The sequence below is a fragment of the Ambystoma mexicanum genome, chromosome 9 (assembly GCF_040938575.1).
Source record: "Ambystoma mexicanum isolate Mex_15411 chromosome 9, UKY_AmexF1_1, whole genome shotgun sequence".
In the NCBI taxonomy this organism is placed as follows: Eukaryota; Metazoa; Chordata; class Amphibia; order Caudata; family Ambystomatidae; genus Ambystoma; species Ambystoma mexicanum.
This window is the reverse complement of record NC_090931.1, coordinates 325611423-325637165: the sequence shown is the minus strand read 5'-3', so window position 1 is coordinate 325637165 and position 25743 is coordinate 325611423. Positions and strand designations below refer to the sequence as shown.

The 25743-nt window shown below is 49.9% G+C and overlaps 1 protein-coding gene across 1 annotated transcript in view; it reads left to right on the top strand.

Moving 5' to 3' along the window:
* MYBBP1A (MYB binding protein 1a) overlaps positions 1-25743 on the top strand; it is a 1153837-nt gene that overhangs the window by 1013442 nt on the left and 114652 nt on the right. The window lies entirely within an intron of this gene.

Here is a 25743-nt window from a genome sequence, read left to right as displayed (position 1 = left end):
GACGGACATCGCCGACACTGGGTTCCGCCAGCTGGGCAACGGCGTTTGCCTTCGACGTCGTGGATGGCTCAAAGCTACGGACTTCCGGCAGGACGTCCAGACCAGAGTCCTGGACATGCCCTTCGACGGGAACAACCTGTTTGGGAAGACAGTGGACGATTCCCTTCAGGCCATCAAGGCGGATACTGAGACGGCCCAGGCCCTTGGAGTTTTGCGACGGACGCCCTTTCGGAGCAGCGGAGGCAAGGGCGCCTCCAAAGGTTCCGGCGGCGGTTTCGCTTCCTACCGTCAAGCGGCCCGCTCGTCGTCGCAAGAGGCCTACAGAGGACGAGGCAAGTCTAGCGGACCCCGCCGTCGTCGCCAAGGAGGTCAAGGCGGAAAGGCCGCGTCCAAGCAGGATTGAACCGGCCGTGGGGTCGGGCCACCACCGAAGCACCCCGGTGGGAGGCCGGCTGGCGGGCTTCGTCAGCGTGTGGGAGTCCATCTCCACCGACCGTTGGGTGCTGGACGCCCTGGCCCGGGGCCACGCGCTCGAGTTTCAAAGAAGGTGCCCGCGCGTCCCCCCCGTGGCCAGGAAAGAACTTCACGTCCCTCAACTTCTCCTGGAGGTAAAGGCGAAGCTCAGGAAGGGCGCCATCGAACTCGTCCCAAAGAGGCTTCGGGGCTCCGGAGTCTACTCGAGATACTTCCTCGTGAAGAAGAAGACGGGAGGATGGCGCCCCATCCTAGACCTGCGACGTCTGAACAAGTTCATCAAGGCGCAGAAGTTCCGGATGGTCACCCTCCAGCACGTCCTGGGTCAGCTGGAGGAAGGAGACTTCCTATCGTCGTTGGATTTGGAGGATGCCTACTTCCACATTCCCATCCTAAAGGGGCACCGAAAATTCCTCAGGTTCGTGGTCCAAGGGCGTCATTACCAGTTCAAAGCCCTTCCCTTCGGACTACGGTCGGCACCCAGGGTATTCACCAAGTGCCTCGCACCGGTGGCGGCGCAGCTGCGCCGCGAGGGGATTCACGTCTACCCCTACCTGGACGACTGGCTCATCCGCGCCAAGACGAGGGAGCTCGCCGTGGTCCACACGGCAAGGACCGTCCAACTCCTCACGGACCTGGGATTCTCCGTGAACTACGCCAAATCCCACCTGGTGCCCGCGCAAGTCGCACTGTTTCTGGGAGCGAGGCTCGACACAGTGTCCCTTCTGGCCTCCCCGTCGGAGGAGAGGACCAGGACCATCTTGGGCAAGGTGCAACGGATGTTGGTGGCCGACGCGGCCAAAGTGAGGTCCATCAAGTCCCTCCTCGGGATGATGTCTTCCTGCATCTACCTCATTCCCATGTGCAGGCTCCGGATGCGCCCGTTGCAAGAATTCCTGGATGCGCGCTGGATCCAGACGACGGGCAGCTTCGAGGAAAGGATCAAGCTCGACGAGAGCTTCCGACGAGCGATACGGTGGTGGGGCACCCGCGCGCATCTGACGGCGGGCATGGACTTCCAGACCCCAGCCCACCAGGAGACTGTGACCACGGATGCCTCCCTGGAAGGGTGGGGAGCGCACACCGAAAATCTGCACGCAAGGGGACTCTGGCTCCCGACGGAGAAGTCCCTGCATATCAATGTCCTGGAGCTCCGTGCAGTGTTTTGGGCCCTCAGGTCCTTCCTTCCGTCCCTCAAGGGCAAGGTGGTGAGGATCTTCACCGACAACACCACCACCATGTTTTACATCAGGAAACAGGGCGGAACCAGGTCCCCAGCGCTGTCCAAGGAGGCGCAGGACTCGTGGCATTGGGCCGTCGCCCAAGGGATTTTTCTGGTGCCGTTTCATCTGGCAGGGATAAAAAACACCATCGCCGACTCACTCAGCAGGGAGCTGCGCTCGTGCCACGAGTGGGAACTACGGCAGGATCTGGTGGATCGCCTCTTCCGACGGTGGGGCACACCCCAGATCGACCTGTTCGCGACGGCGACGAACACCAAGTGCCGGAGGTTCGCCAGCAGGTTTCCCCAGACGAGGAGCATGGGCGATGCTTTCTCGTTCCCCTGGGAGGGCCTGTTCCTCTACGCGTTCCCTCCTTTGCCTCTGCTAATCCGGCTCGTCAACCAGCTCAAGAGGTCACGGTGCAGGATGATCCTCGTCGCACCTGCGTGGCCGAGGCAGATATGGTTCCCGGACTTGCTGGACTTGTCAGCGTCCCCGCCGATCAAGCTGCCGGCGGACGCGGATCTACTCTCCAGGGAAGGAGGCGCCATCCTCCACCACGACCCGAAGTCGCTGAACTTGCAGGCCTGGCTCCTGCAGCGCTAGAGTTTGGAGGATACGACATACCGGCCGATTGCAGAGAGGTTCTTGCAAAGGCCAGGGCGTCCTCGACTCTTAAATGCTACGGACACAAATGGAAGAGGTTCTCTGTCTGGTGCCACGCACAGAAGATTAACCCTCTACGGATTACGGCTCCCCAAGTACTGCCGTACCTGCTGACGCTGGCCAAAGCTGGTCTGGCACACGCGTCCATCAAGATTCATCTTGCTGCGATCTCCCGATACACCAGAACCACGGGGCGGACGTCCTTGTGGTCTCATCGTCTGGTGAAAGAGTTCATGAAGGGACTGTTCAGATCGTTCCCGCCGGTGAAGGCTCCGGCCCCGGCGTGGGAGCTCAACGTGGTGCTGACCAAGCTCATGGGACCTCCGTTCGAGCCTCTGCACTCGGCCCCGTTGAAGTTTCTATCGTGGAAAACAGCTTTTCTTGTGGCCATCACCTCCGCACGACGAGTGGGAGAGATCCAGGCCCTTTCCTGCAAGGCCCCGTACTTGACTTTCCACGACACGAGGGTAGTGCTCAGGACGCACCCCTCCTTCATGCCCAAGGTACCGTCGGACTTCCATCTCAACGAACCCTTGGTGTTACCTGTGTTCTTCCCGTCGCCTTCGTCGCCGGCTGAGAGGACTTTGCACTCGCTGGATGTAGCTAGAGCGCTGAAGTTCTACGTGGACCGCACGAAGGGTTTTCGGAAGACGTCACAACTCTTTGTGAACTTTGGACCTGTCAATCAGGGGAAGGCTCTCTCGAAGGCTTCCATCTCCAGATGGCTCTCCGGCTGTATCATGTGCTGTCACCGGTTGGCAAACCGACCGCTGCCTGGCCGTCCGAGAGCCCATTCCACCAGAGCGATCGCAGCTACCACGGCGTTCCTATCTGGTGTGCCCCTGCTGGACATATGCAGGGCTGCTACGTGGAGGTCGACGCACACCTTCACGAAATTCTACTGCGTCGACCGGGATTCCAGGGAGGAGTCCAGGGTCGGCCAAGCAGTGCTGCGCAACCTGTTTGCCTGAGGTGAGCCTGGTGAGGAGGTAAGATGCTTAATGTTGAGTTGATGTGATGCTTAATGTTGAGCCTTTGCCACCTCCCGTGGTTGTGCATGTGTGTACTGCTATGTATTCTTTATTCATGAGCATGTGAATCCATGCCAGACCCCATGCTGGAGAAGGAACAAGTTACTTACCTGTAACTGTTGTTCTCCAGCATGGGTCTGGCATGGATTCACATGCGAACCCTCCCGCCTACCCCTCTGCGGCTCTTCACTTGGTCATACTGCCACTTCACGTGCTTCCAAATCTGAAGATGGCTGCCAGAGGCGGTGCTTAGGTAGAGGGCAGTCATTGGCTGTGGTCAGTATGACGCAGAGACCAGTGATTGGTTATTACTACGAAAGACAGATCAGAAACGAAACTGATACTGGTTTTTTCTTTACCGAGGATTCCCAGCCTGACGACGGGGAATATTCATGAGCATGTGAATCCATGCCAGACCCATGCTGGAGAACAACAGTTACAGGTAAGTAACTTGTTCCTTTGCCAGAGGGGGTTTTGGGCGAGGGTCGTGATATCGATATAGCTTTTTCCATAGTAAAATCTCTGTGACAGTCATGAGAGTTATAAACTTAAGTACTTTCGTAGAAACCCATGAATAGGTTGGCCAGGGAGGGTGTGTATTTTACCCCCATCGTTTGTAAATAGTACTGTTGGTCAAACAAAACTGATTATGATACAATGTAAATTTCAAGACCGCCTTAAGCATGTCAATAGGAGTGCTATGTGTTGCTGAATGTTGCCGGAAGACAGTCTATAGTGTCTCTTGCTAATTCATGCTTGATCGAGGTATACAATGACTTGACGTCTAATGTTGCAAACTTTCATTTGGTTCGCCAAGATACCTTGCTCAAAATTGCAAGGCTTTATGTGGAGACTTTGAGATGAGATGGTAACAGCAGAATCAAATCTTTAATTGCTGTATCAATATATTATGACAGTCCCTCAGTAGCCCAACCCAAACCGCTCATAATAGGGTGAACATCTGGGAGAGAAACATATTGTTTATGTACTTTAGGTAAAAAGTACATTGTTGGTATAACAGGATGAAGTCTAATGAGAAATGCTTGTTCCTGATCTGTTAAAGTACCTGTGGAGTACCATTCTGAGATGAGGGATATGAGTTCTGTGACAGTTTGCCTAGTGGGATTGCTGGTGAGTTTGCGATAACAACCCAGTGTGTCCAGATGCTTGTGTGCCAGAATAACTGTTTCCGCCTTTATCGGCTGCTCTTATTACAATGTTAGGGTCTTGAGCTAAATTGTTAAGAGAATCTCTTTCGGCTTTTGTGAGATTAGGTTTGAGGCTTTTATAACCCCTTTTGGTATGGTCCATATGGTTATGGATATCTGTTACTGATTTTTAAAATATGTCAATGGCATTTTCACTGCTCAATGAAGGACTGAATTTAGATTTTTGTTTAAGTTCTTGAAATTCCTTTGATGGATTCCCAATTCTTGTCGAATGTATTCTTTAGTCTGTGGTGTATCGGTAGTGAGGGAAAGCAACAAGTGAGTACTCTGTCAACTATGGTAAAAGCACTAGTGGGTTCTTTAGTCACCAGTGATTGGTACATAACTACTTGATTATGGGAGAATTTACTACGTTTGAATTTTCTGACAAATTTGTAAAGGTCGATTTGAAATTCGATCATATCAGCCGTCCTACTAGTTGCAAATGAAAGTCCCCTGTTAAATAGTGTAACGTCACTTGGTGAAAGCACCCTGTTGGACAGAATGACTAAATCTTTAGGGCAGACTTGCCCTTCAGACATCTCGTGCTCGACCTGGTTAATCTTTTGTTTGAATTGCTTGCTCCCTGATCCTCTTCCTTGGCTTCCTCTGAAGAGGTTTTTGCTGTTGTAATAGTGTGCCCTAAAGGTGCTTGGAATCTAACATGTTTGTAAAATGTGTTGTAATTGGATTGATTACCTTTTTCATACCTCTTGATTTCTGCTAAATAACCTCTTCTGTCAGTCTGTGGCTTCGGGACAGTACTTGCTGCACCTAATTCACCTGATTGAAGACTAGTGGGGTTTTCCCCTTGAGTCCACACCCAAAGTACTAGGTGTGCTGGTTGGGATCTTGACACTTAAGAATTTACTATTGCCATCATATTTTGCCTGAAGAGTGTACACACGATCCTGGTCATAATCTGCCATCACGGAAAAACTTTTGACATTTTCTCAGTACTGAATTCTTATTGTTAGATGTCAGCGCATGCATAGGGATCCATTTTGATTTTCTTTTTTGTTACAGTAGGCAGGGGTAGCCTAGGGTCGGTCTCTCTCTCTCTCTCTCTCTCTCTCTCTCTCTCTCTGCCCACATACCTGGTCATCCCAAATACCATTTTTGACTCTCTGTAAAGGTTTCTCCTTGGGACTCTCTGCCCACTCATCTTAGCAGGGAAGGACTTAGGAGGTTTTAGGGGCCTTATTATTATAAGGCAAAGCAGTGTTCCATATGCAGATTCTTACTTACCAGAATTGACTACTGTTCTTGAACTTTTATCTTGTTTCACTTGCTTTATGGTCCATAGTTTGCTTGTGATTCTTAGCCGAGTTGCCCTACTGTTTTAAAAGCAAACTGTTGGTGTTCTCTAGTGCGAATCCCCATAGTAAATGTATTTCTGATGCTTTTGAATCTGCTTAGAATCACGTGCTGTGCATATAGTTCGACATCTAGTGGTAATGGCGGAGTATTGCATCTAGTCTTTCGAGGATCGAAAGGGGACATCGACATGGGCGGACCTGTGACACTATCCCTAACGTGACGTGTAGTGTACCCAAAATCCCTCAGTCGTCGAGGTCCCAAGATTGTTTTTTTCCACCCAGCTAGCTGGTCGCCTTATGCGGAGCTCATAAAATTGCTAACTATTTTTTGTCCACGACCTATGGTCGGTTTATATATTCGTCCCCTTCACGACGACTTCACAACTACCACCAGGGAAGACAACTCCCGACTTCGACGGCTGTTGCTCCTGTCGACTGCGTGGCCTTAGCCCTCCGGCCAGGCCTACACAGTAGGGAGAGTGGGGTCCGGGGCTCTATTTCTTTTCAAGAATCGCTGGCTTTGCTGCCGCTATAAACCTGAGCTATGGACAGGACACCTTTTTAAATGTTGCCCTTGTAAAGGCAAGTAGCCCTGGAAGGACACGCACCGGAGGTGCAATAAGGGTCTCCCTCAAGATCACCACGAGGCGCCCTGCCAGTCTTGCCAGCTCTTGCATTCTAAGACGATCAAAGACCGGTGAGTTAAACGTTGGGCGGCCTATGCAGAGATGCAGACCGAGGGTAGCTCTGCCACCACATGCGCAGAGAGTGACGAGGAACTTAGCGACAGCCGTAGCTCTGACACAGATACCATCGACCTATCTTCGAAGCGGCCCGAGTTGTCCATCCCATGCAGGCAGACCAATGGTTCTGCTTTGGGGAGTTTACATCCCGGTGACGGAGACACACACACTACTCACAAAGGTAAACACAACCCCCCGAACTGCCTCGACGGACTCGTCGGGACGGTCAAAGACGCCAACGGGTATGCAGATTTCTTTGACGGAACTCGCAGAGTCACAGGTTCGGCAGCCCTCCCTGCAACCGCGTAAGCGCCATGCATCCGGGCAATCCACAAAAGCACCAGCACCAAAATTCATAAGGGCTTTGCGAAGCTTCTTAAGAGCGCAGACAGTTCTGGCAACATCGAAAGCTACGGCGAGGCCACTAGAACAGCCGAAACCCCTCTCAGACATGCCGAACATCCGTAAGAGCCTTGCGCAGATCGTTTCGGCGGCTAGCACGTCCAAGGACAGGTCGAAAGACACGTCAACATGCCGAAAGAGGCAGGAAGACTATTCTGAAGGTCCCCAGCCCCTGGATAAATTTCGACTTTCTAAACACTCAGATCCCCAAGAGGAGCTTCCCCCCCCCCACTCCTTCCAGACCACTCTGGTTGGTCCTTATGGACCTGAGATAGGTTTGAGGGGTGTATGAATAGGCTTTCAAAAATTCCTAGACTTCTCAGAAAGGTTTACCACTCCTAAAAGAGGCACAGTGAGGAAGACTTATACCCTACTGTGTCTAAATTTCAGTGGACCTCCTTCCCTCTTCATGAGGTGTTTCTTCTGACTGAACCAGGAGAGGTTCCTCAGGACCCTTACTTACAGAAAAAGATGCCTTTGAGGACCCGATTGACCAGGCCCCAGATTGTGGGGTGGGGTGGGGCAGGGGGGGTGAACAGCCAGTGGATAATCCACTATGGCTGTCACCAACTAATACCCCTGATCCAGATCCTCCCGCTTCTCCTCCCATTAGACAGGCATCTCCGATAGATGACCAGATGGCATTTAATGCCATTCTGAAGAAAGCTGCCAAACATTTTCAGATTGCCACCCAAGAAGCAGTAAAACACTGATTCCGTGGAGGATATTCTGAAGGAGAAACCTCTGAACTCCATTAAACAGCTTATCACCCCTTCTTTGCTGACACCATAGCAAACAAGTGCTGTGAACCCAGGGGTCGAGAAGCTTTTACGCCCCTCACCTACAGACCCGCTACATTCGGTGACATGCCACTCCAGATTTCCTACTGGTGACTACAACTAGGAAAAGAGCAGGACTATTCTTGTCCACGGGTGAGGCACCACCGGACAAGGACTGCAAGTGGTGGTATACCCTGGGTAAGCGTGTCACTACTGCGGCTGCCTATTCCACCAGAATTGCCAACAATACTACGTTGTTGGCCAGCTACAGCGACGTTCAGTGGAATCTGTACACTTTTGAAGAGGCACGCGTTGTTGAAAAATTCGGGGTTCAAACCAGGTGTCCCTCATCAACAAACCGGTGGAGGAATCAAACCTGTTTGGTAAAGCTGTAGATGAGGCACTAGAGGACTGCTAAGAAAAAGAACATGCGAGTTTGAAATCTTTGAACCAGATAACTCAAAAGGCCTTTCCAGCAGCGAAGTGGCAGCTCTCGCCGCTCCTTTTGCAGACAATCTTACCCTTGTTCCCCCACATCCAGTACGGAACGGGTAATACATGGTCCACAGGACAGGGGTCAACTACCTCAAACCAGTATCAGCCTAGAGGACAGCGCAGTGGCAAGGGAAGGGCTAGAAGCACCACTCCGAGAGGCTCTTCTGCCTCCAATCAGAAATGACTCGCAGATCCAGGGTCCCCTCCCATGCCTCCCCGGTCGGAGGACGGATAACATTCTTCCACGCATGAGAGGGAATTGCCACAGACCAGTGGGTGCTCAAGACATCACCCACGCTTACTGTATAGAGTTCAGCCGACCCTCGATACAGACCACCAAAGTCCAGACATTTGTCATCAGAACATCTGAAAATTCTACTGCAAGAGGTTGAGATCCTGCAGGAAAAGGGTGCAATCAGTCATCCCCGTTCTACAGGTAAACAAGGGTATTTATTCAGTGTACTTCCTTGTACCCAAAAAGGATCTCACCATGCTCACCATGCTCGCTGTGCTAGACTTGCGCCCAGCAAACAAATTTGTCAAACCACAAAAGTTTTGAAAGATAACGTTGCAAGAAGTAATCCCTCTACTGACACAGGGGCACTACATGGCAACATTGGACATGAAAGATGCATACTTTCATATTTCAATGTTGCCGGCGCAGAGAAAATATCCAAGGTTCATGATAGAGAACAAGCACTATCAGTTCAAGGTCCTTCCCTTTGGCATTGCCTCATCGCCAAGGGTATTTACAAAGGTGCTGGCAGTAGCGGCAGCTCACATGCGCAGGCAATCATCCCAGTTTATCCTTACCCTGACGACTGGCTCATAACGGGATTCGTTCAGAACATGCCTCTCAAACACCCAGAAGACGATGGATCTACTCTTCAGTCTGGGATTCTCTATAAAAGAGAAGAAATCAGGTCTAGAACCCAGCCAAGTCAAACCATTACTGGGGGATCGTATTCAGACAGACGGCCTTGTCTGCACCTCCAACGAGAGGGTTCAAAGCTTGCTGTTTCAGATCCCTCCGCATGAATCCAGTTGAGAGGTGACGGTATGCAAAGCCATGTGACTGTTAGGAATGATGGCATCCTGCATTTATTTAGTCCCACACGCACGTTTGCACATGCGCCCCATGCAAGAGTGGCTCAACAGCCAATGGTGTCAGGCCAGCGGACAATGGGGCGATCTAGTGGTTGTCTCGGCAGCCCTCGTTCTATCTCTGCAGTAGTGGTCGAGGGAAAACCTCTTCAAGGGGAAAACCTTCACCACCCCCGCAGTAGAAGCCACTCTCACTACAGACTCATCTCTCACTGGGTGGAGGGGCTCGCCTCATTCAGCAGCCAGCGCACAGAGTTTGGTCCCCAGCAATAGCATCGAACCACATAAACCTGTTGGAGCGGTTAGCGGTGTTCAAAGCACTGAAAGCCTTTCAGACACAGAGGGAAAGACAGTACTAGTCCTCATGGACAGTGCCACAGCCACCTATTACCTGAACAAGCAAGAGGGCACTCACTCTCCAGTATTGTCCAAACTGTCCCAGAACATATGGAAGTGGGCTCTGAAACAAGATGTTCCTCCTGTCCCAACATGTTCCAGGGGAACTCAATCTTCTGGCGGACGTACTCTTCAGAGACTTCCCGTTACCCTCAGAGTACAAATGGAGACTACACGGAGACATCGCCTTCAACGTTTTTGCAGAAAGGGGCTTCCCAGTGATCGACTTGTTCACAACTCTGGAGAACTGTCAATGCCCAGATTACACCTCCAGGTACCCTCAGAACCGATCCAAGGGGAATGTTCTCTGGATAACATGGTCAGGGAAATTTGTTTACACCCCCTGCTCCATCCCCGACTCCCCTACTCAACAAGATAGTGCACAAGATGCACCAGGAACCAGTCACCATGATACCACCAACCCTGGTTCTCCTATCTGCTGGAGATGTCGATCTTCCCTCCAATGAAACTACCTTGCCCATACAGCTTTTTATCTCGGGACAAGAGGAAACACTTCATCCATGCCCGCAAGCTTTCAACTGAGTTCATAGAGTTTGGGCACCTCCAACTCCCTCAGAGATGCATGGACATACTTAGAGAAGCAAGAACGCCTAACACCAGACACTGCTACTCCAATAAATGAAAGTGCCTCGTCATCTGGTGCATTTCCAAGAGCATCAATCCCATAGACTGCTCTGCTACTCATATTGTGCTATACCTGACTCGCCTACTAGACTCAGGTCTGGTTTTTAATTCCCTGAAGGTCTGACGGTCCACTTAGCTGCACGTTCTGCATATTCCACATCCCAGCGAAAGGTGTTGTGGAAGATCCCAGTAATTAAAGCTTTCATGGAAGGGGTTAAAATAATGTATCCCCCTATTTCAAACCCGGCTCCCGAATGGGACCTAAATGTGGTATTAACTCGACTTATGGGATCTCCCTTTGAACCCATGCGTAAGGCTAGCCTCAAAGCACTCACTCACAAGACCGCCTTCCTAGTGGCAGTCACTTCTATAAGGAGGGTTAGTGAACTACAGGCCCTTTCAGTTCTAGACCCATTTGTCACAATTCACAGAAATAAGGTGGTTCTGCGCTCTCACCCACGTTTTTCAGCCAAATTCATATCAAAGTTTTATGTGAACCAATCAATAGAACTACCCACAATCTTCCAGAACCCGACTAACGTGGCAGAAAGAAGCCTGCACACACTTGATGTGCACAGGGCAGTCATGTACTATCTGGAAAGAACTAAACCACTAAGGAAGACGAAAGAGTTTTTCGTTTCAGTGGCAGCTGGTAGAGAAGAGGACCCTGTCTCTAAATCAGCCATTTCAAGGTGGCCTTTCTTGCAATCCACTTCCACAGTCTCATCCCAAAACGCGAGGTCCTGAATGCACCCGACTTTGCCAACACCTGATTAATCCTGCATTGACTGTGGCTGCTGCTGGCCCCTCCTTTCGAGGTAGGTGCACAATGTGACCTGTTTCACCTCTCATGGGAATTACATAACTAATTTGTAAGCGAACTGAATAAATCTGGAAAATTGCAAAAATCGCTTATGAATAACTTTATTTGTATCGCGGATGTTACCACGCTGCCTGGCAGATGTCCCATATCTTGATGCTGTCTGTAGCCTAAGCAACTTTGGGGCATTTAACTGATGGTGCCTGCTCTACAAACTTTTTCCATTGCACCCGCAGGATGGCTGCTGTTTTCTCCTCGCCTGGTAGGCATTCCTTGTGCCTGATATGCCTCATCTTCACGCCGCCTTCTGGTTGGCTTTGAGTGCCTCAAGGCAGCCAGCTGGGAACCAGCAGTTGCTTAGCCGGCCCCCTTACCAAAGGCCCACTCCTAAATCCCCTGTCTGCTCCCTGTCCACTACTGGGATGCTACATGAAGCTACCACCACAACCTTACCCTCCCTGGGGCTGCAAACTCCCTCAGCTATGAAACTGGACTACCAAGAATCTCTTACTTGCCTCTCCATGGGTTGGTGCCCCCCTTCTGCCTACCCTTCCTTTTCCTTTCATGGACCTTCACTCTCTTCTCTGCCTGTTCTAACTGGTCTCCCTGTATGCTTTCTAATGCTCTTCTTTTACCTATGGTGCCTTATCATTTGCCTCAGAAAATCAAATTGGGGTGTATTTTTGTAAATCAAATTTGGGTGGGTCTTGTAAATCAAATTTGGGTGTGTTTCACTTTGGCCCTAAACTGTAACCTACTAGCCCAGTGACTTTCATACCGCTGTCCCTGCATATTTCTCCTACTGCCTCCTCTCTCTACCTGACCATGGCGTTACCTGTTTCCCCCATCTACTCCAACTGCTTCTCTATCCACTATACTTCCCTTCTCACTAAGTCTGGTAAGAAGAAATTTAAAAAGGATATCTTGGCTTCCAGCCCCAGGTCTCCTTATCACTGATACCTATTCCAGCACCTCTGCCAGACAAACCCTCACTGACATACTCTTTTTCGTTCCTTCCCCAGATCTCTAAACTCCTGATAGGATCTGTGTTCTATGTCCTATCTCCTCCTCTCCCATTAACAGCTGGGAATCCTCATGGATTCTCTAGACTCTTCCAAGGTCATCATTAATGTCTACCTAAATGGCACTGTCCTGGTGCAAGGCTCAGGCTAATCTCCTCCTCTTTGATGGGCGGTTCGCTCACCTCATCAACTTCCTCTTGTCTCCAGCTGTCCTCCTTGGTTACCTTGCCCTCCTTTCCATCCTCCTGTCTCATTTCAAGGTTCCTCCACACCTCCGCAGGGCGTACCTCTGATTTGTACCCTTCGTTGGAAGGTCTTCAAGGCTGGCAACCTTCTACATCTTGCCACTCTAAACTCTCGTTTGGCTGTCAAACACGCCTCTGACATCTGCCACCTCATAGAAGAACTGGACCTTGATGTCCTCGGTCTTATCGAGACGTGGTTCACGGCCAACTCGGTCACGGGTTTTGACACTCATACCCGACGGCTACAAGATCCTTTCCGCCCCCAGACCCACTGGCACAGCTGGCCTTGGGGGAGGGGTGAGTCGGGCGACTGCATGGGGTGCCATTAGCCCCCACCACGCCAGCTTGGGGGAGTCTTTCAAGGGCTCCCCTGAGCTGGCGTAGTGAGGCGGCGTGGCAGGCGGGCTTTTGCCATCAAATGCGGAAGCGGGCGCCCCAAATGACAAAAGGTGCCATTAGCCCCCCACCACGCCAGCTCGGGGGAGTCTTTCAAAGTCTCCCCCGAGCTGGCCTGGTGGCAGAAGGCATGGCAGTCGCCTCATTGTCATTGAATGCACCCGCGGCGGCTGGTTCATTCAATGGCAATGGGCTGCTGACGTGCCCTATTAATATCATTCCCTCCTCGCCGGAGCGAGGAGGGTAAAAACATTTATTTAAAAAAATAATAGTGGCCCATCCTGGCCCCACCCCCTGTTAACCAGGGGCGCGCAAGGGGGGGTGCCATTTCGCACAGGGCGCTGTTGTCCTTAAGGCCGGCCCTGCCAAACGGCCAGGAGGGGGTGTAGCCTTGGTCTTCCCTGAGTGGATTACTGCCTCTATCATCCCCACTCCGACTTACTCCTCTTTCGAAAGCATTGTCTGTAGGCTCTCGCTCCTAGCCACTTTTACTGTTGCTAATCTCCGTCGGCCCCCTAGTCAAATCCCCTCTTTTCTCTCTGAGTGGCAAACCTCTCCTCCTCCCTCCTGACCTCCACCACTCAACTTCTCCTCCTTGGTGACCTCAACATCCATCTTGAGTCTCCCTGTTCCTCATCTGCTCTCTTTAGCGATCTCTGCGACTCACTCTCCCTCTCTATCCTCCCCTCTGGCCAGACTCTCTGCTGGTCACACACTTGATGTCTTGATCTCCTCTGGCCTCCCCCTCTCTACTCCCCTCACCACTCCTCTCTCCTGGAGTGAGCACTGCCGCCTCATCTTTCCATCTCTTCCCCTCAAGCCAGGCCTACACCACGATTGCCACCCACCTTCTCAGACATCTGACCCATGAAGCATGTGTCAGTCGAGGCTATCGCGCCCCCTCCTCTTCCCTCTCAGCTTGTTCACCCTCGCTCAGCTACCCCCCCCCGTTTCCCCCTCTTTCCTCTTTTCTCCCCTGATGAGGTTGTTAGACGAGTCCGATCTATGAAAGCCTATTAAAACCGGTCCATCCATGTTCCTCTAAAACCATCAAGGACCACATTGATACCCTTGCTCCGGCCCTTGCCGGTTTCTGCAACCTCTCCTTTGCCTCTGGATCTTTACCCTCCCCTCTGAACCACTCCCTTGTACATCCTCTCCTCAAGAAACCCATAGCTGATCCCTTTTGTCCGGCTAAATATCGCCCACTTTCCATTACTCCCTTTTTGGGTAAGCTCCTGGAAAAGCTGGCCATCTCCCAGCTTAACTTTCGTTCTGACTCTGTTGGCTCTCTCCATGACCACCAATCTGGTTTCAGAGCTGCCAGAAGCATGGAAACTGCTCTCCTGAACATTCGTGAAGGCCTGCTCTCCAACCTGGACTCTAACATTCCCTCTGTCCGCATCCTACTTGATCTCTCCTCTGCCTTCGACACCATCAACCATACCACCCTGCTAAATAGTCTCTGTGACAACCTTGGCATCCCCGATCAGTCTCTGGCCTGGCTGAGCTCTTTCCTTTCTGAATGACGCTCACAGGTCCAACTTGGGTACTTCTATCTCCCTCTCTACCTGTGGTGTTCCCCAGGGAATCTAACCTCTCGCCCTGGCTTTTCAACCAATACCTGGCAACTCTTGCCTACTGCATTTTCATTTTCTGCTTAATCTTCCAGTGCTATGCTGATGACACCCAACTCATTTTCAGGCTTCCCTCAGCCACCTCCTCTCTGATTGCCCAACCGCCATTCGGAATTGGTGTGCCGCCAACGATCTTTGTCTAAACGCCAATAAGACGGAGATCCTTCTCATTGGCACACCTTCTCTATCCTTTCCCGTCACTCTCTGGCCTGCCTCCCTTGGCCGCCCTCCTACCCCTACCTGCGAGGCCAAGAACCTTGGGGTCCTCTTTTGACTCCACAATTTCCTTCTCTGCCCACATCTCTGACGTCTCTTAAAAGTCTAACTTCTTACTGCACCTCCTTTATAGGAACTCTGCCTTTCCTCTCCTTGCCTCAGAAGCTCACTGTCTCCCAAGCTTTGGTTCTCTCTAGATTGGACTAGTGTAACAGCCTCTTTCTAAATCTTCCTGCCTCCACTCTCCACCCTTTACAACTAATCCAGAACATGACTGTGAGACTCAAGCCCTGGGATCGTATCTTTCCAGCTCTGAAATCCCTTCATTGGCTCCCAGTGGATGCAAGCATTACATTTAAAACCCTCTGCATTGTCCACAAGGCTTTCTGGGGCCTGGGTCCAAAATAACTTCAACTATCCTTCCGTAAATACCTCCCCTCCCGAGCCCTTCGCTCCTCCACTTCTAACTCCCTCAGGGTCAGTTGTTTTTCAAAGAAACAAGTTGGGGGCAGATCTGTCTTCTGCTGGGGCCTCCCCTTGGAACAGTCTCCCGGCCACCCTGATACTTCAGGAGAACCATCTCCGGTTCCGTAAGCACCTCAAGACTATCCTCTTCGCTTCTGCCTTTGCCCCTCTTCTGACCTGCTGATCTGTTTTCTCTCTCGGCACCGTGCACCTGGCCACCATCTGTCTACCTGCTCACCCTGCCACCTTCCTGCCCTGTCTCCGGGCCACCTCTGCACTGGGGTCTGTATCTGTACCCATACAGTCCCCCTCCCACTTATCAGCTAACCCATATATGACTAATCTAGCACTTTGTGGCTGCACTTCCACTGTTCATTGCCTTTATTTTATTCATTTATTCTGTTCTCTCATCTGTTCTGCACTTTCCACTTCTCCCCCCTTCTATGCACTTCTGCCTTTTTCTCTTTTCCATGCACTTGCACGTTCTCAATGTCACTGGGCCTAGTAAGATCGTTGTTTTTGTTTCTCCCTTGTTCCCCTTCCCCTTCCTTTTCCTGGTCGCACTCTGAAACACTTGTGTATGAGCCCGATATAAATAAAATGTCATATCATTATCATAATGTCGATTGTCAATTGCATCACGCTCTGCTACACTCTTGCCAAGAGAGATCTGCCCTTCAGGCCTAGAGCACACTCTACTCTGGGCACTGGGGCTTCCATAGCTTTCATTGCAAATGTTCCCCTCAAATTCATTTGCAAGTCCGCAACCTGGAGTTCGGTACACACCTTTACAAAACACTATTGCCTAGACACTCAATCTAGCTCTGATTCTCAGGTGGGACAAGCAGTACTAAGACATCCTTTCACAACTGTTCCTTCTCACATCCCTCCACCAACTCCGGGTACTGCTCGCTAGTCTTTTCACAGCATGTGATTCTAAGCAGATTCACAAGCATCAGAAGACATGCATTACTTGCCGTAATAGCATTTCTGATGATTGAATCTGCTTAGATTCACATGCGCCCATCCTTCCTCCCCGCTCGGATGGAAGCAACATAGACATCTTACTACTTCTTCTCTCTCTGTACTCACTCGCGATGGTCCTAAGGCTCCCTCGCAGGACAGGAATGCAATCAACTAACCCAAAGTTTTTTAGAGAGAGGTTATTGTCCCAATATTAAAAAGGCAGCGCACAAATTTGCTCACATCAAACAGTTATTATCAGATAAAAATTCTAAAGATGATAAGCCTCAGAAAATTGCCATCATACTCATCTGATTCAAGTCTCCTTTACAAATTGGCTGATAAACATTGGCATATTCTCAAATTGGATAAAGATTTAGCACCTTTTTCTGACTGACCATTCTAAAATAACATTTATTAAAGATCAATGATTGTTGATGCATTTACCAGGATGGCTGAAAATTCTATTTTAAATAACAATCGCATATTGAAGTACAAGCTTCATCTACTAGCATACAACAAGATTAGGACGCATTTTTAAAGCATGCTAATGATTGGATTCCAGTTTGGGCCTTGATAAAAGACCAAACTGGTCGAAACATGGGTCAGCTATTTATTGAATCACATGGAATAAACATAATTCACCTGCATCAAAGAACCTGTACAAGGATGGATTAATCTCTTAATGGAAATTGGAAACTATGCTCATTCAAATAACATGTTACATTGGCGTGAATATTGCCTCTGAACCCCATTTTGTTCATTTTCACATATTGGGAACCTTTGAGGGTGGTTTCTTTGTATTGGAGGTTTTTCGCTGACAGTTTCATAGTAATTCTGTAAATGGTAAATAGCACATGGTAACATCGTATCAAACCCTCGCCGTCATACTTTCATAGTTATGCTAGACCGAAGTGTCTAATTCTTGTTCACAATAATAGGGTGGCCTTCCAGAACCCTCATTCGTGACTGGTTCTTGAAATCCGTCTAAACTATTTTTCACAGTAAGGGTGCCTTAAAATAGATTTTATATCCTTCTAAATAGTGGCAACACTTCAGGTTGCCTTTTTGTCAGACCTCTGCTCTTCCTAAATGAGCCTGGGCCCAGTGCAGCAACCCGAGGGAGTGTGTAATTCACTTTGAGTACACTTCCTGCAACACAGGACAGTGCTATGGCATATATTCAGTATAGCACATTTTTTATGGATTCCTCCCGCCCACGAATTCTTAATCTATGATAATCCTATCCACAGCACAGCTGCTCTTCTGAAACTTCCGTCAGATGCCTCTGTGCGCCCCGTGCCGGACATGACGTCCAGTACAGTATATATTGCAGCGTTGTGTTTCGTGACCTCCGTTTCTTTTTTCCACACACTCTGTCAGCGTCAGGAACACACTCTTCGATTTTTCTAATTTGTCGTCGCCATGCCCAACTCTGTGAAGGCCTCGGAGTTCAAACCATGTGTGGACTGTGGCTGGCAGATGTCTGTTTCAGATTTGCACCAAATTTGTTTGTACTACTTGGGCGAGGAACACGACACGCAGGTTTACGGTTAGTGTCAGTCCATGCACCAGAAGCCCTCTGGGAACATGCAGCAAAACTTTTTTCCTTCACCCACAAGGTGATGGGTGATGTTGCATGGTGTCGTTCGAGGTCGCCGGGAGAAGAAATGGATAATGCACCGCAAGAGAATCTGCTCTGAGTAGATTCTCGCCACCAGCATTATTCCTTCCAGAGCCGGATAAGGCACCTTTTTCCACCTAACCCTCCACCTCAGAGGAATGGGAACAATTTTGCCAGTGGATTGACATCTGTGATGCTGGAAATGCATCGGAGGGTCAGGGCCTCCGTATCTTTGTCCTTTACTTCTTTTTATTGTGTGTTATGTCATGTTTTCCGTGCAGGAGTTCATGTGGTGCAGCTCTTTAAGTTTGGTGTACAGACCCATGGGATACGCTTATGGCACCCATGGGTGGGGGTACAACCCTGTGCCCCTAGTGTATGTTTTTGGGCACCTGTGTGTGGCCCATAGAGCAGGGTATGGGCTAGTGGCAGCTCCGTGCTGAATTGACAGGTGCCCTGAGCATCCTCCATTTTGGGATGTCCAGACCCCTGTCATTGGAATCAGTTGATTCCTGATGGAAACAAGATGGCCCCTGTGGCCTCTTGCCTTCCATCGCCTGTTACCTTGATCTTCCCGAAGTACCGGGAAGCCCTGACTCTGTCCCTTCCCCCTGACTGGCTGTTGGGTGGAAGTTCCATATATGGTAGTGTGGGGGAAGTGCCGACCAGACTGGCTGGAGCCTTCCCAACAACGGTATGTTGTGGGTACACCTCTGGGTGGGACCTGGGTGAATGGAGTGTGTGACGAATATACACTTGTTGTGGATGTCTGGTATCTGGTGTTTGACACAATGACTGAGACAGCCCTGCCCGAAACTGGTATGAATGCAGTGTAGAGTGTTGAATGGCGTGGTGCTTGTCCGAATCCACATTCTGTGTTGAGTGTCTGGACGGAGAAGAATGGCCTGAATGCACTGTGCACCTGATTGGCTGACTGACTGCTGAATGCCCTTCTGAGTGATTGGTTACCTGAGTGTAACCCAGCAGAATGAAGGGGAGATCAACTAGTATATCTGGGGGCCTCTCACTGCTAGAAATCGTTCAGAAGCTGAAGTTGATACTTGATGATTACTCTCGAAGCCGAGCTGGAAGAAGGTGAACCGCTGCTCCCTTCCGTGTACCGCTGCTCCCTTCCGTGTAATCTGAAAGCTGCTGTGTCTTAAAGAACTGATCCAAGAGAGTACCTGGTTAGGCGTCCTCTTCCCGAGCTACGAGGGACCTTCGTGCACCAGCTGATCTTTGCCAAAGCTCTCGGGTAGACAGACCTACGAAAGGTTGCCGACCGGAGACGGGGACTGCCGCGGAATCCCAAGGAGAAGCACTCTGACCGTTGTCCGTCACCGTAGTCGACCACTGTCGTTGATCGGAGCTGCAGTGCTCCCATTGCCTAAAAACCTTTTTGATCCAAGGATGCTCTTGTCTGCACCGTCGACCACTTTGTCCTGCCGGAGAAAGTCGAGGCCGCCGAGGAGCTACCACCTGGGTTTCCCACCACCTAAAGACCGCAGGGACGCCGACGACTCGACGCCCTTGCTGGGCCACAGTTCTTCAAACTCTTTGCGGTCCTGAACTATCGACATCGAAGTGCCCCGCACTCCTCTCCCTTGCAGGACGTCTATGCTCCACTGTCGACGAGCACCGCTAGGAAAGAAGCTGCCACTTCACCGCCGTAGTTCACCCTGTTCATCGCCGAACGTTCGGCCTGTGGCTCCTGCCTTAAAGGGAGTGCACTCAAGAAGAGCCGTCGATTTCCAGGCGAGGAACTCTACAACACCAGGTACTTTGGGATTGCTGAACTTTTGGAAAGACTTTTGTGAACAATATATGGTCTGGCTTGTGATATACCTTTATTCTACAGGTTGCCCATGTAGGGGGACCTCCACACAGAACTGTGTCTTGGTAACTGGGCCAGTATTCTAACCAACTGCTTTCCTCCTATATCTGTTGTTGGTTTCCTTTACAAACTGATGTGTGTGACATTTAACTGTACAGTTGATGCACTTTAAAGAGATTGAATAGTGATTGTGGTACCACGTAGAACTGTATATATTTGCCATTGTAGAATAACTGAGTACAAAGTGAGTTATCGTGATATTGTACATAACAGTGAACATTAATTATATAAAGACTGTTTTAACTAATAGTGTGCGGACATTCCTAAAAGGGTGCTTGGGGACTACACTGTACTTAAGAACCAGCCCGCATCACCTCCTGAGAAGCTAGGCCCTAATTGCTCGTCCATTGCTACCAACAATAGAGAATCTTGGCTAGGGTCCTCTGTGCCTCTCCTCTACCATATAGAGAGCAGAAGTACAGATCCCCCCCCCCCAGTCTTTACAACATCTTCACCAAGGCACCAACGGCTTTGGTGCCGATGGAACCCACCACGTCTTCTGCGACTGGTGGAGTGCTCCACTGTGGTCCTCTCCGCACCCCTACAGGCTCTGGTCTGACCAAGAAGAGGGAAGAAATTCCCCTCTGCCTGACTCCGCCATTGGGCGTAGACATCTCTCCACCAGCCCAACGTAGTCCTCGACATAGTCCGTGCCGCTGGCACCGTAGAACCTCCTTAATATGCTTTTTCCGTTTCAACTCTTTGTCGAAGATGTGTGAAATCTGCAACGAGGAAGGGGACCAAGGTCCCTTTGTGTTTGAAACACTTGTCTCTAGGAGGGCCGGGGGGGTGGGGAGTCATTTTCCAGAGGAATTTTATGGGGCTGGCCTCGGACCTCCTAGAGGCTAGTGGCCCAGACACCTCCCCTGAGCTGGATGTTCTCCCAGCACTTATCCCCAGTAAGCCTCATTCCTCTTTTCAGAGGTTGATGGCAAAGCTGGCCGATACCCTGGGCCTATTAGCACCATCCAGACCAAAAATGTAGTTCGAATTAAGACATTCTGGGCGAGGGTCCCAGGAAGGAAACCCTACTGCCCTTCAAGGTGGCACCCCGTACTGAAGGTATGGTAGAAGCCTGCTTCGACTTCGGCGTTTGACAGAGAGCTGGCCAGAAACCATTGGCCAGCCCCCTCTGACCAGTTTCTTTCGCCCACTCATGCCTCCCCAGAGAGCTTAGTGGTGCAGGCCTCGACTGCCAATATGAAGTCATCCACATTCCCTTCTTTCCCACCTGACGGGTAAAATAAGGGAAGAACGCTTGGGGTAAGAAGGCATTTGCGTCAGGTAGCTTGGTCTTACCGTGAACACTTCTTGCACCTTGGCAAAATTCTCTTTAGCCTCTGATCCGTTTTGTGAATGCTGCTGAGCATATCCCTGAGGGGGAGATGAGTGACTGCTTCCTGTCTATGGTGACAGACGTCGGGGAAGCTTCCCGCCAGATTTAGCAATCTGTGTTGGAGACGGCTGACTGCTTGGGCAGGTCGATGGCCACCAGTGCTCCACTCGTCGATGAGGACTCTAGCTTTGCCCATGATGTCCAGGACTAAGCTCCTGGATATCCCCTTTGAAGGCCAAAATCTTTTTCGGGCAAAGGCTATTGATGCCCTCAAGAAATTTCAGGCATCAAAGGCCACAGCAAAATGGTTGGGTCTAGCTATGCAGCAGCCCTCTGCTTCCTCGGTTAGAAGGGCCCCAGAGGAGGAGTGACAACCACTGTCCCTTCAGCACTTCAAGGGGCCAAACCTCTGTGAGGTTTTCTTCCACAGTCCCCTGTGGGTAGTAGAGTGTCCCTGTTCAGCATGGGATGGATGAGGACCACGTCTGATGTTTGGGCCTTGCCGGTCTTTCAACAGAGTTATGGTCTCCCTATTGTGCAGTGTCCTCGTGACCACAGACTTTGCACCAGCAACTTTACACCAGATCCCATCCTCTTGGAGGAGGTCCATGGGCTTCTTTCAAAGAGCGTGATAGAACTACTAACTCACCCAGTACAAGGCACGGGTTGGTATTTTCTGGTGCTGAAGGAGGACGGGTCTTTCATCCCATTCTGGTTGTGAGGCTGATGAACTTGTTCCTGCGCGTGGACAAGTTCAAGATGGTTATTCTAGCCCAGATCCTTCAAGCCCTCAATCTGCAGGACTGGTTGGTATTACTGCACCTTCAGGATGCCTACTTCCATGTGCGGATTCAACAGAAACACAGGAACAACCTAAGATTTGTGGTGGGCCAACATCACTACCAGTTCAGTGTCCTGCCGTTTGGTCTTTCTTTGTCTCCCAAGGTTTTCATCAAGCTGCTAGCGGTGGTGGTGGCTCGCTTTAGGAGGGAGGGTATTCATGGCTTTCCTTACCTGGCCTGGTATATTAAACGCAAATGCACCCTGTTACACAGCCTGAGCTTTTTCCTGAATTTAAAAAGTCAGGTTTCACCGTCCCAGTCTCTCCGATTTATCGTAGCAGTCTTGGACACTTATCTGGGCAGAGCTTTCCCCCCCGGAGGACTGAGTGGCAAACCGCTTTCTGATGGTCGGTGTCCTTCCATGCAGGGAATAAGTCCCGCAGGAAACTTCAGCTTTCTGAGCTGGTTACTATTGCAGGGCCACATTATGAATAATCATGGAAAGGAGCAGCAGGTGTGGGTGTCTGTCTGGACCATGATGCACAAACAAGGAAACAATACTTGCAAGACTGAAGCCAGTACGGGTCCCACGCTAGCTGAACAGTGACGGAACCAGCACACTATTAACAATATGGTATGAGGGGCAATACTGAAACATGACAAAGGATAGGGGCATAGCCTGCTGGGAATCCCATCAGCTAAACTATGTAAGAAGAAGAATTGCACAAGCACAAGTGTGGACAAGACCCATGTTGGGGAGAATTCTCAGAAATGTCCCAATTCCCTCTACCTTAGAGATCCCCAGCAACTTTGCTGGATTTTGAGGACTTGATTTTTTTTACCCACTCTCTCATGTATTTTCATGTGATCTTTGTACTCTGTTTCTTTTAGTTGTGGAGTCTGACAAACTCCATAGGCAGCATCTTTTACATTATGGCACACTTCACCTTTTAGTGCAGTGACAGAGGGAAGTCTCTTAGATTTCCTCAAGGTTTAAATACCTTCTCTGGGATAAACTGTTTCCCAGAGCAGTAAAGTGAAATTGACTTTACTCACATTTGTAACTTTCTAGACCCTGCACACACTATCTTACAATAGGGTGCTGGAGGGGTTACCTAGTATCCCCTTTTGTCTAACTTCTCATGTAACATTTTTGTTAACCTTTCCTCACTGAATGGCTGGTGGCAGTGGTTTCGTTTTTACTACTGTGGTGTGCATTTACTGCGGGCTGTGTTCGCAGCTCCAGTAATGCACCGAAGTGTGCCAGTTGTGTCAAAATGGCCTGGTCTTCTTATTTCGCCATTTCTTTGTGGAAAGGTCCTTCTTGAGATTTACTCTGCGCGCCAAACCAGGTTTGGTCCCTTTTGTTAGTTTTGCCTTTTTTGGCGGGGTTCACGAGTGAAGCCCGCCTCTGGCTTCAGGGTGTCTGGGGTAGGCAGGAAGTGAGGGAGGTGCCCGAAACTGCCTGTTCTTAGTCTCCTAGGAGATCCAAATGCACTCTGTGAGGAGTGGCTGCCTGCCTGTCCGGCAAGGACAGCCACCCTGCTGGGTGATTGACAGCTAGGCTGGAATGAAAGAGAGAGAACTGTATAAAAGGCAAGTCTTTTGGCTTGTAAGGCAGAGTCGACCACTGGACGAAGGAACTGAAGAAGAACTTGAAGAGGACGCCTGCTGCAACTCCTGCACCATTGGTTTGCCCGGTGAATCCCTGCTGCAGTGTGGAAATGCCAAGTTTGCATTAACCGAGAAGCCCCTGCAAGGACGACTTCTCCCCTTGAGTTGGTGGGACCAATCCACTCCAAAGCAAGCCACCTCGACATCCATCTCGGAGCTGGTTGAATTTCCACAGAGTTGCTGCTGGAAACCGTAAAGGCAAGGAGAGGAACACCAGTTTGTGTGCGTTGCTTTTAAGTTGGCTAAGAGCTCCAGGACGATCCTCCTGATGCTCAGGAAGCAGGACTGACCGAGCCTGAGCCCCGCCCCCCCCTCCCCTCAACAGAGTGCGGGACCCCACATGCAAGAAAAGTCCATCACGACAGCCAGGAACCGCGGTGTTGCTATTTGCGGTAGACGCGAGGAGTTGAAACACTGAACAGCCACTGAAAGTGAAGTTTGCCGGTTGCAAGTTTTGACTGTCCCAGTGCAGTGCAGGAGTCCCCTGACGTCCTTCCTCTTGTCCCCACGATTGAGGCCCAGGAACAGGAGTCATCTGCAGCATCTTTTCTTCATTTTAAATGTACTGTACAAAGTCTAAGAGAATTTACCTCTTGCTGTAGAGTTGCTTGCATCTTCTACTACTCACAAGTCTAACAGCTTGTGGCCCTACATTGATTCTTCAAAGACTTCTGAAACATTGTGCAACGACTTTTCTACTTACCTTGAAAGAAGTGCTTAAGCCCATATAGACTCTTGCCTATTGACTTTGGCTTAGCCTGTTTTAACTGAATGACTGTTATTGGGGGCTCTGACAGTATTTGCCTGCTTAAGAAATATTTGTGGTATCTTGTTTGCTCTCATCTTTTCCCTTTTTGCTTGCTCTTAACTAAATCTGAATGCCAACAGTAATACATTTATGTCAACAAACAGCACCCTTGCAATTGAAGTCACCTGTGATTGTAGGTCTCTGCTGTATGTCATCCCAAATTGGCGTTTACTGATTCAGAACTTGAGAGTGTATACATTTGAAGTATATTTGTGTGTCGTTTTACAGTGCTCCCTTCTGAAGGTTTATATTAACTGACTGGTAAATAAATTAATTGCTTTATCAAGAAACCCTGTGTGTAAGCATCTGCTTGAATACTTGTCACTGTGAACCTCTGTATAACTCCCCTACAGCTCACATTGACCCCCTCTTGAGATAAGCCTGGCAACTCATCCACACTACCAACCTGTGTAGTACAGACTTATACCAAAGGTTGCCTTACTACTGCCAGGAGGTCAGGATTGTTGTAGTGCACCCTAAGGGTACTGCATACAATCTTGCCTAACAACCCATAATGGAAATATCCAAGGAAAGAACAGGGTGTCAAAGCGCCCAAGGTTCAAGAGAGGGAATGGAAAGAAAGAGAATAAGCAAGAAGACAAGAATATAAGTAGAAGAGTACATGAGACTGGAATTGAAGACAGGAAAATAAGGTCTGGAATCAAGGAACAGTGGACTGATGTAGAGCAGGAACAATACAACTTTGAATTGAAACTCTGAACTATGGTAACAAGTACTGAACTGCAGACTGGTAACCAGGAATACAAGGAACTCTAATTCTGGACTGGAATAACAAGGGCAGGATTGCAGACCGATAAAGTGGAAACACAAGACTGGAATCTATGTAGCTAAAGCTTGGTAACAGAGTATGGCTACAGAGTAAGGAACTGCGGGCAGGGAACAAGAGAATTGGTGGTAGGCAGAGCAAGGGGCTGCCGACAGGGAACTAAAAGCCAGGTGAGCAGGACATAAGGCAAGGGAGTCCAGCCAGAGTATGGCTGCAGAGTAGGTAGCACAGGGCACAAACGGGAGCAGGTTCTGGAAAAAGCAGCAGGACGCAGCAGAAATCAAAGGATCCAAGCATGAGAGTCTGGCAGCGAACTCAATCCAAGAGCCCTTTGCTCCTGTAGGCAACTGCTTAAAAACTGACCCAGCCTGTCAGCAGGATTGTTGGCACCACACCTGAAGGTATTTTGTCTCCTCCCCCTCATGTCCTGACAAAGTGAAATCAGCACTATCTCGAAGGCTTCTGGGGAATGTAGTTCTAAACAGCTGGATAGGAATAGCTAGGTAGTAAGAACTGCACATGGTGCATTATGGGATGTGTAATCAAATAAGGAAGTACCAAAGTCTTGCAAATGGAAAGTAAAGACAAA